Here is an 11,449-nt window from a genome sequence, read left to right as displayed (position 1 = left end):
CAAACTGAACACGGTTTTATAGACACTAGCGCCCTCTGCCGGAGAGACGACAAACTAAACACCTTTTTATAGACACTAGCGCCCTCTGCCGGCCAGTCACCGAACTTAACACGGTTTAATAGACACTAGCGCCCTCTGCCGGCCAGAAGACAAACTAAACACAGTTTTATAGACACTAGCGCCCTCTGCCGGCCAGACGACAAACTGAACACGGTTTTATAGACACTAGCGCCCTCTGCCGGTCAGTCACCAAACTTAGGTAATTTCGTAATACTTTGTTTTTCATAATTATTACTATTTTCATAAAACTTTTATATAATACACCTCGTACGTTCATACATCGAGCGGCGATCTAATTTCATAATACTTTTTTTCTTTATCGTTAATATTTTCATAACACTTTTATGTCATACACCTCGGACGACTTCTACATACAAAACATCTCCATTCAACTTCACAAATCATCTTTCTCGACAAGTTCCTATATCGAGCGGAATTAAATTTCATAATACTTGTTTTTCATTATTATTTCTATTTTCATAAAACTTTTATATAATACACCTCGTACGTTCATACATCGAGCGGCCATCTAATTTCATAATACTTTTTTCCGTTATTGTTAATATTTTCATAACACTTTTATATAATATACCTCGAACGGCTTCTACATAAAAAAAATTTCCATTCAATTTACACAATTCAACTTTTTCGACAAGTTGCTATATCCTGCCGACCAGACACCAAACTTAATACGGTTTTATAGACACTAGCGCCCTCTGCCGGCCAGTCACCGAACTTAACACGGTTTAATAGACACTAGCGCCCTCTGCCGGCCAGAAGACAAACTAAACACAGTTTTATAGACACTAGCGCCCTCTGCCGGCCAGACGACAAACTGAACACGGTTTTATAGACACTAGCGCCCTCTGCCGGTCAGTCACCGAACTTAACACGGTTTAATAGACACTAGCGCCCTCTGCCGGCCAGAAGACAAACTAAACACAGTTTTATAGACACTAGCGCCCTCTGCCGGCCAGACGACAAACTGAACACGGTTTTATAGACACTAGCGCCCTCTGCCGGCGAGACGACAAACTAAACACATTTTTATAGACACTAGCGCCCTCTGCCGGCCAGTCACCGAACTTAACACGGTTTAATAGACACTAGCGCCCTCTGCCGGCCAGAAGACAAACTAAACACAGTTTTATAGACACTAGCGCCCTCTGCCGGCCAGACGACAAACTGAACACGGTTTTATAGACACTAGCGCCCTCTGCCGGCCAGTCACCGAACTTAACACGGTTTAATAGACACTAGCGCCCTCTGCCGGCCAGAACACAAACTAAACACAGTTTTATAGACACTAGCGCCCTCTGCCGGCCAGACGACAAACTGAACACGGTTTTATAGACACTAGCGCCCTCTGCCGGTCAGTCACCGAACTTAACACGGTTTAATAGACACTAGCGCCCTCTGCCGGCCAGAAGACAAACTAAACACAGTTTTATAGACACTAGCGCCCTCTGCCGGCCAGACGACAAACTGAACACGGTTTTATAGACACTAGCGCCCTCTGCCGGTCAGTCACCAAACTTAGGTAATTTCGTAATACTTTATTTTTCATAATTATTACTATTTTCATACAACTTTTATATAATACACCTCGTACGTTCATACATCGAGCGGCGATCTAATTTCATAATACTTTTTTTCTTTATCGTTAATATTTTCATAACACTTTTATGTCATACACCTCGGACGACTTCTACATACAAAACATCTCCATTCAACTTCACAAATCATCTTTCTCGACAAGTTCCTATATCGAGCGGAATTAAATTTCATAATACTTGTTTTTTATTATTATTTCTATTTTCATACAACTTTTATATAATACACCTCGTACGTTCATACATCGAGCGGCGATCTAATTTCATAATACTTTTTTTCCTTATGGTTAATATTTTCATAACATTTTTATGTCATACACCTCGGACGACTTCTACATACAAAACATCTCCATTCAACTTCACAAATCATCTTTTTCGACAAGTTCCTATATCGAGCGGAATTTAATTTCATAATACTTGTTTTTCATTATTATTTCTATTTTCATACAACTTTTATATAATACACCTCGTACGTTCATACATCGAGCGGCGATCTAATTTCATAATACTTTTTTTCCTTATTGTTAATATTTTCATAACACTTTTATGTCATACACCTCGGACGGCTTTTAAATACAAAACATCTCCACTCAATTTTCACAAATCATCTTTCTCGACAAATTGCTATATCGAGCGGAATTTAATTTCATAATACTTGTTTTTTATTATTATTTCTATTTTCATACAACTTTTATAAAATACACCTCGTACGTTCATACATCGAGCGGCGATCTAATTTCATAATACTTTTTTTCCTTATGGTTAATATTTTCATAACATTTTTATGTCATACACCTCGGACGACTTCTACATACAAAACATCTCCATTCAACTTCACAAATCATCTTTCTCGACAAGTTCCTATATCGAGCGGAATTTAATTTCATAATACTTGTTTTTTATTATTATTTCTATTTTCATACAACTTTTATATAATACACCTCGTACGTTCATACATCGAGCGGCGATCTAATTTCATAATACTTGTTTTTTATTATTATTTCTATTTTCATACAACTTTTATATAATACACCTCGTACGTTCATACATCGAGCGGCGATCTAATTTCATAATACTTTTTTTCCTTATTGTTAATATTTTCATAACACTTTTATGTCATACACCTCGGACGGCTTTTAAATACAAAACATCTCCACTCAATTTTCACAAATCATCTTTCTCGACAAATTGCTATATCGAGCGGAATTTAATTTCATAATACTTGTTTTTTATTATTATTTCTATTTTCATACAACTTTTATATAATACACCTCGTACGTTCATACATCGAGCGGCGATCTAATTTCATAATACTTTTTTTCCTTATGGTTAATATTTTCATAACATTTTTATGTCATACACCTCGGACGACTTCTACATACAAAACATCTCCATTCAACTTCACAAATCATCTTTCTCGACAAGTTCCTATATCGAGCGGAATTTAATTTCATAATACTTGTTTTTTATTATTATTTCTATTTTCATACAACTTTTATATAATACACCTCGTACGTTCATACATCGAGCGGCGATCTAATTTCATAATACTTTTTTTCCTTATGGTTAATATTTTCATAACATTTTTATGTCATACACCTCGGACGACTTCTACATACAAAACATCTCCATTCAACTTCACAAATCATCTTTCTCGACAAGTTCCTATATCGAGCGGAATTTAATTTCATAATACTTGTTTTTCATTATTATTTCTATTTTCATACAACTTTTATATAATACACCTCGTACGTTCATACATCGAGCGGCCATCTAATTTCATAATACTTTTTTTCCTTATTGTTAATATTTTCATAACACTTTTATGTGATAGATACACCTCGGACGGCTTCTAAATACAAAACATGTAATTTCATAATACTTCTTTTTAATATTCACAATACATCTTTTATATATTTTCACTATACATCTTTATTAATGTTAATGTAGAAGGCGTACCGTTGTACAGCGCACATATATGTGTGGTGTATCGAAGTTGACGTCTCGTTAAATTTTAATAAACTCGTTATAATTTACGTAAAGACGTTGTTTCGGTCATTCCACATCGGTGGATTATATAGTTTTCTGAAAGGGTCCCCGTTCTCCTCCAATATATTAACGTATATTGCTAGCGGTTCCCTTTTTAGATATTATATCAATTTATCCACAAATTAAATATCTATTGCGAGATCGCGAATTTAGCTAGCGTTCTATCGTGAGCGATTCATATGCGATCGTCTATGAAAAATATATATTATATTACACTTTTATATATATAATACACAATATTTGCGATAACTCTCATTATTCCGTGCGAGAATAAAAATTTCGTTCATTATTACCTAATGTATAAACCATGTCGCTTACAATCTAGCGAAGGGTAGAGATAATGTCGAAATTGTAGCCCGGTCGACGTAATCATCTAATTTTTCTCATTTCGATTAAATTTAGATAGATTTATAGTCGATTCGGTGAAATTTTATAAAATAAGAAAAAATATAAATAAAGCGTGGCGCTGAAAATTATATATTTTCAATAATAAGCGCAGCAAACACGCAAAAGAAAAAGTAAATAACAATGTGTTTATACACGAATATAGATGATTATTATATTATGTATAAATATAAAGTATATATGTAATATAAAAAACATCATCATAATTTATCCTCTTTTGGATATTGTTATTAAAACTTTTTCGATAATAGTTTTTTATTATAAAATATATATATATATATATAATAATAATAATAATAATATATATTATATATATTATAAAACACAGTTCCCTGGTTGATCCTGCCAGTAGTCATATGCTTGTCTCAAAGATTAAGCCATGCATGTCTCAGTACAAGCCAAATTAAGGTGAAACCGCGAAAGGCTCATTAAATCAGTTATGGTTCCTTAGATCGTACCCACATTTACTTGGATAACTGTGGTAATTCTAGAGCTAATACATGCAAACAGAGTTCCGACCGGAGACGGAAGGAGCGCTTTTATTAGATCAAAACCAATCGGTGGCGGGCTTGCTCGTCATCGTACAATTTGGTGACTCTGAATAACTTTTCGCTGATCGCACGGTCTCGCACCGGCGACGCATCTTTCAAATGTCTGCCTTATCAACTGTCGATGGTAGGTTCTGCGCCTACCATGGTTGTAACGGGTAACGGGGAATCAGGGTTCGATTCCGGAGAGGGAGCCTGAGAAACGGCTACCACATCCAAGGAAGGCAGCAGGCGCGCAAATTACCCACTCCCGGCACGGGGAGGTAGTGACGAAAAATAACGATACGGGACTCATCCGAGGCCCCGTAATCGGAATGAGTACACTCTAAACCCTTTAACGAGGATCAATTGGAGGGCAAGTCTGGTGCCAGCAGCCGCGGTAATTCCAGCTCCAATAGCGTATATTAAAGTTGTTGCGGTTAAAAAGCTCGTAGTCGAATCTGTGTCCCACGCCGCTGGTTCATCGTACGCGGTGTTAACTGGCGTGTCGTGGGACGTCCTGCCGGTGGGCTTAGCTCGCAAGGGCGGCCCAACTCAATCCCGCCGCGGTGCTCTTGACTGAGTGTCGAGGTGGGCCGGCACGTTTACTTTGAACAAATTAGAGTGCTTAAAGCAGGCCAAAATTTTGCCTGAATACTGTGTGCATGGAATAATGGAATAGGACCTCGGTTCTATTTTGTTGGTTTTCGGAACCCCGAGGTAATGATTAATAGGAACGGATGGGGGCATTCGTATTGCGACGTTAGAGGTGAAATTCTTGGATCGTCGCAAGACGGACAGAAGCGAAAGCATTTGCCAAAAACGCTTTCATTGATCAAGAACGAAAGTTAGAGGTTCGAAGGCGATCAGATACCGCCCTAGTTCTAACCATAAACGATGCCAGCTAGCGATCCGCCGACGTTCCTCCGATGACTCGGCGGGCAGCTTCCGGGAAACCAAAGCTTTTGGGTTCCGGGGGAAGTATGGTTGCAAAGCTGAAACTTAAAGGAATTGACGGAAGGGCACCACCAGGAGTGGAGCCTGCGGCTTAATTTGACTCAACACGGGAAACCTCACCAGGCCCGGACACCGGAAGGATTGACAGATTGAGAGCTCTTTCTTGATTCGGTGGGTGGTGGTGCATGGCCGTTCTTAGTTGGTGGAGCGATTTGTCTGGTTAATTCCGATAACGAACGAGACTCTAGCCTGCTAACTAGGCGTATTTCGACATCCCAAAGGCCCGTCGGTATTGAGTTTCGGCTCTTGCCGTTCGCGGTTTTTACTGTCGGCGTACAAATAATTCTTCTTAGAGGGACAGGCGGCTTCTAGCCGCACGAGATTGAGCAATAACAGGTCTGTGATGCCCTTAGATGTTCTGGGCCGCACGCGCGCTACACTGAAGGAATCAGCGTGTCCTCCCTGGCCGAGCGGCCCGGGTAACCCGCTGAACCTCCTTCGTGCTAGGGATTGGGGCTTGCAATTGTTCCCCATGAACGAGGAATTCCCAGTAAGCGCGAGTCATAAGCTCGCGTTGATTACGTCCCTGCCCTTTGTACACACCGCCCGTCGCTACTACCGATTGAATGATTTAGTGAGGTCTTCGGACTGAGCGCGGTGGCGTTTCGGCGTCGCCGATGCTTCGGAAAGATGACCAAACTTGATCATTTAGAGGAAGTAAAAGTCGTAACAAGGTTTCCGTAGGTGAACCTGCGGAAGGATCATTACAGAGTATTTGTTCGTTTTTAAACAAAAAAAAAAAAACGAAATCAAGTCTGTATTAATTGTAAAAGAGAATTTTCTTCTACAAAATTATCGAACTCTTCAAAAGAAATTTATATATGTTATAAATTATATATATATATATATATATATTATAGATGTATATATATTGAAATCTTTTTTTAATTTTTACAAAATTCGAACAAGTTTCGAATAAAATTAAAAAAAAAAAGATAAATATAATTCATACGTCTATAAAAATATATTTACATATATAAATTTTTCCAATAAAAATATAACGAAAAATTTTTATCATAGTTTATAGAAGGCGTCGACGACGATGACGACACAACAATAACAACATATGTATTATTATATATTATAACGATTGACGGAACGATCATTAACAAAATTTCTTGTTAACTAAAAACGTTCTGATAAAGAATCGTTATTATAATAAACGAAAAATATATAGTTTATTGAAACGTCGTCTGTTGTCGTGTGTGTGTCTATATTTTTATGGATAAATTTTATTTCGTTTATTATATTATTACATAAGTTTTTTATCGTTTGAAGGTAATACAAGAAAATATCGACAAGATTATATGTGATGATTATGTTATTGAGACATTTTCATCCGGGTACCTAAACGAAATTTAAGCACATGTCGATTCTATCGATATGTATAAAAATTCGTTTTAGAAATAATATTTTATGTATTATTTCGAAGGTGTTCGAAGATTTACGCCCGACCGTCGAAATTTGTATAAAACTTTCAAGATAAAAAAAAAAACTGTAATAATATATAGAGGAGGAATATATCGTGCGAGATATCTGTCTATGCGCGCCTCGTTTGTAATAAAACATGTGCAGCGGTTAAAATTTATCAGATATATCAAAGTACGATATTATAATTTCTCTAAAAGTTTCGAATAATTACCATTTATTATAATATATATATATATATATATATATATATATATATATATATATATAAAAAATGTCGTTATATAAATTTTCTATACGCGTATAAGATATTATAATAATATTATTAATTTAATAATAATCAAATATTAAAAATACGACGAATAGAATATGAGAAAACGACATAATAATAAAATGATTACCCTGAACGGTGAATCACTTGGCTCGTGGGTCGATGAAGAACGCAGCTAATTGCGCGTCAACTTGTGAACTGCAGGACACATGAACATCGACATTTCGAACGCACATTGCGGTCCTCGGATACTCGTTCCCGGACCACTCCTGACTGAGGGTCGTATCAATTTAAAAGACTGCTTAGAATTTAAAATTTTTCTATTTATTAAAGAAAAATAATGCCTAAGCGTGTTGGATGTGAAACAATAACGCACACTAATTAAGAAAAAACACATGCACATACAAACTTGTGCGTATTTTTTTTTGTATTTGTGCGGCATCCTAAAGTGCGAAAAGCAGCGTAAATTTTTATAGAAAAAGTTACGCAATTTTTGAACACAACCCGCTATACCATAAATTAATCGTGTATTTATATGAAATACATAAAATTTGTTTGGTAGAGAGTTATATTTATATATAATATATATATATTATACATATATACGACGTATATATAGTCGATAAATAAGTGTGTGTATATATAATATATTTATGATAAAATGATAACGCGGTCGTCGTGTCCGAGAGAAATAATAAAGTTTCGAAGACTGGACGTCTGACCAGTGTTTTATTTATATCATTTATACACACGGTATATCGACAAAATATATGAATTATATATATTAAAAATATTATATATGTATAAAGGCTGGTGGTGTGTTGCTGATGCTGATGCTGATGCTGCTGCTGCTGCTGCCGACTCTTTAAATAAAAACAAATAATGTTATATTTCATATGAGAGATGATTATGATAGTTTGGCGAATTGTATTTAAATATTATACGAGATATATTATAATATATCGACCTCAGAGCAGGTGAGATTACCCGCTGAATTTAAGCATATTACTAAGCGGAGGAAAAGAAACTAACTAGGATTCCCTCAGTAGCTGCGAGCGAACAGGGAAAAGCCCAGCACCGAATCCCGTGGTCGATATCGGCCACCGGGAAATGTGGTGTTAGGGAGGATCCGTTTATCACGAGATCGTGCGGCGCGTCCAAGTCCTTCTTGAACGGGGCCACAGCCCATAGAGGGTGCCAGGCCCGTAGCGACCGTTGCCGATTGCGTGAGGATCTCTCCTGAGAGTCGGGTTGCTTGAGAGTGCAGCCCTAAGTGGGTGGTAAACTCCATCTAAGGCTAAATATGACCACGAGACCGATAGCGAACAAGTACCGTGAGGGAAAGTTGAAAAGCACTTTGAAGAGAGAGTTCAAGAGTACGTGAAACCGTTCAGGGGTAAACCTGAGAAACCCGAAAGGTCGAAAGAGGAAATTCATTCGCGTTTCGATAATTGAAGTTGAACGTTTGTATGACGGATATTGTTTGTGTTTCGGCATATTACAATAAATCGCGTTTTACGTTTTTCTAATCGATATCGAACGCGTGCACTTTTCCTCTAGTAGGACGTCGTGATCCGTTGGGTGTCTGTCTAAGACTCGAGGTGGTAGACCACTTGATTTTATTCGAATTCATGGGGACCCTCGATGTTCCGACAGACTCGCTCGACGGTAGAAATATGGCGCGGGGCCGCTAGATTAATTAGCGTTCGGCCCGTAGCAAGAGCGTTTCGTGTTTGACGGTAATCGGACATAATGCCGATTCTGTCCCGGAACGACTGTTGGTTACGGTGTTCTCGAACAGACCTCGTTTTGAAACGCCGATCAACGACGCTATCGATTTGGGTAATTTCAGGACCCGTCTTGAAACACGGACCAAGGAGTCTAGCATGTGCGCGAGTCATTGGGAAATAACTAAACCTAAAGGCGTAATGAAAGTAAAGGTTTACCTCGCGTAGACCAAGGGAGGATAAGCGATTTGCAAATAAAAATTGTAAACGCTTCGCACTCCCGGGGCGTCTCGTTCTCATTACGAGAAGAGGCGCACCAAGAGCGTACACGCTGGGACCCGAAAGATGGTGAACTATGCCTGGTCAGGACGAAGTCAGGGGAAACCCTGATGGAGGTCCGTAGCGATTCTGACGTGCAAATCGATCGTCGGAACTGGGTATAGGGGCGAAAGACTAATCGAACCATCTAGTAGCTGGTTCCCTCCGAAGTTTCCCTCAGGATAGCTGGCGCTCGTAGCGTACGAGTTTCATCCGGTAAAGCGAATGATTAGAGGCATTGGGGTCGAAACGACCTCAACCTATTCTCAAACTTTAAATGGGTGAGATCTCCGGCTTGCTCGAACTTATGAAGCCGCGAGACTCGAATCAGAGTGCCAAGTGGGCCATTTTTGGTAAGCAGAACTGGCGCTGTGGGATGAACCAAACGTCGAGTTAAAGCGCCAAAATCGACGCTTATGGGATACCATGAAAGGCGTTGGTAACTTAAGACAGCAGGACGGTGGCCATGGAAGTCGGAATCCGCCAAGGAGTGTGTAACAACTCACCTGCCGAAGTTACTAGCCCTGAAAATGGATGGCGCTGAAGCGTCGTGCTTATACTCGACCGTCAGCGGCATGTGCGGTTCGCGTTTTGCGCGCGACCATGAAGCTCTGACGAGTAGGAGGGTCGCGGCGGTGTGCGCAGAAGGATTGGCCGTGAGGCCGTCTGGAGCCGCCGTCGGTGCAGATCTTGGTGGTAGTAGCAAATACTCCAGCGAGGCCCTGGAGGACTGACGTGGAGAAGGGTTTCGTGTGAACAGCCGTTGCACACGAGTCAGTCGATCCTAAGCCCTAGGCGAAAGCCGATGTTGATGTGGTGTAGCTTTATTTACTTACGTAAAAAGTTTGTACACACCCATCGGGCGAAAGGGAATCCGGTTCCTATTCCGGAACCCGGCAGCGGAACCGTCAAAAAGTCGGGCCCTCGCAAGAGAGTTCGTCGGGGTAACCCAAAAGGACCTGGAGACGCCGTCGGGAGATCCGGGAAGAGTTTTCTTTTCTGCATAAGCGTTCGAGTTCCATGGAATCCTCTAGCAGGGAGATATGGTTTGGAACGCGAAGAGCACCGCAGTTGCAGCGGTGTCCGGATCTTCCCCTCGGACCTTGAAAATCCAGGAGAGGGCCACGTGGAGGCTCGCGCCGGTTCGTACCCATATCCGCAGCAGGTCTCCAAGGTGAAGAGCCTCTAGTCGATAGAATAATGTAGGTAAGGGAAGTCGGCAAATTGGATCCGTAACTTCGGGATAAGGATTGGCTCTGAGGATCGGGGCGTGTCGGGCTTGGCGAGGAAGTGGGTCACGGCTGACGTGCCGGGCCTGGGCGAGGTGAAGTAATTGGAGCATCTCTCTTTCCTTCCTGGTTGGAGTTTGTGATAATTATGAATCCGAGTTCGGTCCCGTGCCTTGGCCTCCCGCGGAACCGTCTTGCTGCGAGGTTCCATATTACCTTAATCGGTATTTGGATATCCTCTTCGGCCGCCATTCAACGGTCAGCTCAGAACTGGCACGGACTAGGGGAATCCGACTGTCTAATTAAAACAAAGCATTGCGATGGCCCCAACGGGTGTTGACTCAATGTGATTTCTGCCCAGTGCTCTGAATGTCAAAGTGAAGAAATTCAAGCAAGCGCGGGTAAACGGCGGGAGTAACTATGACTCTCTCTGGTTTGCGAACTAGAGAATGGTGGGTCGGGCATACCTGTCTCAGATGACATGAAGGTGTCAGTACTAGCGTACGCGGATGACCTAGTGCTGTTGGCCGAGTCTGTCAAGGGTGCCACTAAGCAGCTTAGAACTGTTACTGAGTTCTTTGCGAAGCGAGGGATGTCGATTAACCCGACAAAGAGTGTTGCCATATCGGTTAACGTCAACCGAGGCAACAAACACTCTTACGTGGTTACTCGGCCTCTATTCGCGGCAGAGGGTCAGTTCATCCGCCAATTAACACCTCAGGATATGTTTAAATACCTGGGCAGGCGGTATGGAGTCATGGGACAGACTCGATCCACCATTTCCGACCTCAAAATCCAGCTCGAC

The 11,449-nt window shown here is 40.5% G+C and overlaps 2 non-coding genes and 1 pseudogene across 2 annotated transcripts; all 3 read left to right on the top strand.

Annotated features, from left to right (window-relative positions):
• The first annotated feature begins 4,456 nt into the window (after nt 1-4,456).
• On the top strand, nt 4,457-6,378 carry LOC130903122 (small subunit ribosomal RNA). The gene has a single exon (XR_009060540.1). It is a non-coding gene; the product is annotated as a small subunit ribosomal RNA (ribosomal RNA).
• A 1,119-nt stretch (nt 6,379-7,497) lies between these two features.
• Nucleotides 7,498-7,653, top strand: LOC130903177 (5.8S ribosomal RNA). The gene has a single exon (XR_009060585.1). It is a non-coding gene; the product is annotated as a 5.8S ribosomal RNA (ribosomal RNA).
• A 680-nt stretch (nt 7,654-8,333) lies between these two features.
• The window catches only part of LOC130903148 (large subunit ribosomal RNA), a 6,093-nt pseudogene continuing 2,977 nt past the window's right edge, over nt 8,334-11,449 (top strand).

The sequence above is a fragment of the Diorhabda carinulata genome, unplaced genomic scaffold, assembly GCF_026250575.1.
Source record: "Diorhabda carinulata isolate Delta unplaced genomic scaffold, icDioCari1.1 Dcau_14, whole genome shotgun sequence".
NCBI classification, from domain to species: domain Eukaryota; kingdom Metazoa; phylum Arthropoda; class Insecta; order Coleoptera; family Chrysomelidae; genus Diorhabda; species Diorhabda carinulata.
Note: the sequence above shows the minus strand (reverse complement) of the source record. Positions and strands in the feature narration are given on the sequence as shown.